Source organism: Phalaenopsis equestris, unplaced genomic scaffold, assembly GCF_001263595.1.
Source record: "Phalaenopsis equestris unplaced genomic scaffold, ASM126359v1 Scaffold199435, whole genome shotgun sequence".
NCBI classification, from domain to species: domain Eukaryota; kingdom Viridiplantae; phylum Streptophyta; class Magnoliopsida; order Asparagales; family Orchidaceae; genus Phalaenopsis; species Phalaenopsis equestris.
Genome location: NW_018219310.1, coordinates 16,452 through 18,363, shown reverse-complemented (window position 1 = coordinate 18,363; position 1,912 = coordinate 16,452). Strand labels below are relative to the sequence as shown.

Here is a 1,912-nt window from a genome sequence, read left to right as displayed (position 1 = left end):
CCCCCCCCCCCCCCCGCCACTCTTACAATCTCTCCAAGAATTCCTCCCAATCTAACCCTAAATTAGACTCTGTACACACTACTGGAACCTCTCAAACACTTGCAACTCCCCCCTCCAGAGCCTCCAGAGCCTCCAATTTTTGGCGAAAGTGTTCTTTTAAAGTTGTAGAAGAGTTTTCCTAAGAGTTTCCTAAGCATCCCTCCAAAAATCATCCACATTCAATGCACCTTTTGAAATAACCGCTGATCTCGCCGTCGATGGCCTCGAGGGCGCCGTCTGCGGACCTTCTAAATTATTTGATCTCTTCTGGAATATTTGATTCTGGACTCTCGGGAAAATCTCACCATCGGCGCCGTTGGGCTCGCTGTCGGTTGAGCTGCAAGGGGACACTAGCTACTCCAATCAAGACTCGTGGACAGGGCAGCGGAAGGCATCTATAAAATGGCTTTTCAAACATACAAAGGGCATTATGAATTTGCAGTAATATTGTTCGGCCTCGCCAGTGCCCCCTCTAAATTTTAAAACATATTATTAATGAGATCATCATCTATAAAAATACATTACAAATCAACAATAAATACATAGCACTAGCCTTCAATTGCTTGCACAATAATCAATTCCTCCTCAAAATGTTTATAAAGCCAAACTAAGGTAAACTACTTACCACACAATGTCCGCTAACTCGTCTCAAATCAAGATAAGATTCATGAAATACTAGATTGGACTCTACCAACCGATCTAAAAGCTGCAAGGGGTTATCCAACCCAGCTGAATATACAAAAAATTGTCTGTAACGCCCCAATATCATGGCACCATTAACCTTGTGTTACAAAAAAATTGCCTGTAATCCTATGTATTAAGAACCTTTCAAATTGCTGAAAAACATAGGAATTATCACATATATGCTGGACCTGCAAAGTATTAGCACATATAAAACTGCCCTAATAAGATTGAGAGGGTTGCAATTATCTGTTCAGGATGCTGCCACTTGGTGCATCATGGTAGGAAGTGTTATTTTGTAAAAAGGAGATAGGATCTATTTGCTACAATTCCACTTTAAGATGATATGAAAATACGCTTTTGGATGATATGAAAATACAGCAAGCTTCTTCTCTTTTTATCATCAATGGTTTCCATTCCCCTTCAATATGCTTCATTTCTTACCCAATTTCAACGAGATTGCTGTTTATCATCTATCATTATCTATCATAAAAAACAAACAAATAAGCTCAAATTTTTAATTGAAAGAGAGAAGTTAGAAGCTAATAAGTCTTACACTTGCCTTCATTCTATGTCGTTGGTCGCCATAACCCTTGCGAACTTGGTTGCCGATCTTTCTAAAGAAGATGCTGGCCCTCTGCTTCTCTTTGTACAATTGCACGCTCGCTTCTTCTCTCAAAGCTCCCCCTCCAACATCCGGAAACAAGTCAATGCTTGCCAACCTAGCCTGCCATAAAAAAAAAAAAAAAAAAAAAAAAAATATTTAACAAAAAAAAAAAAAAAAAAACAATTACAATTAATTTGTAAAATAAAAATTGCTTCACATTACAATTTACAAATTTCAACTACCACACCAAATAATTATAATAATAATTAAAAATTATCCAATTACAACATAAAAAATAAAAATAAAAGTACAAACACATAAACATCTATCTCTATAACAAAAATTACAATAAAAACATAAAAGTAAAAGTACATCAATTACATTCAGATATCAAAATCCCATACTATATCTTTGTCTCCTTGGTCAGCAGGTGGATTGGGTTGATACTGAGTATAATGGGGGCATTCAGGAAATGAAACATCAGACTCACCTCTATAGTGCCGGGCCTGAGCTTCGTAGTAAGCTATCTCAAAATTTGAATGCCTCTACAGGTACTCACTATCATAATCATGTATACGTTCTAAA

General features: G+C 37.0%; 1 long non-coding RNA gene across 1 annotated transcript; it reads right to left on the bottom strand.

The window, feature by feature from the left end:
- Nucleotides 1-712: 712 nt before the first annotated feature.
- Nucleotides 713-1,442, bottom strand: LOC110035726. The gene is made up of 2 exons (XR_002295167.1): nucleotides 1,277-1,442; nucleotides 713-1,203 (listed from the first exon to the last, which is right to left on the bottom strand). It is a non-coding gene; the product is annotated as an uncharacterized LOC110035726 (long non-coding RNA).
- Between the last annotated feature and the right edge of the window lie 470 nt (nucleotides 1,443-1,912).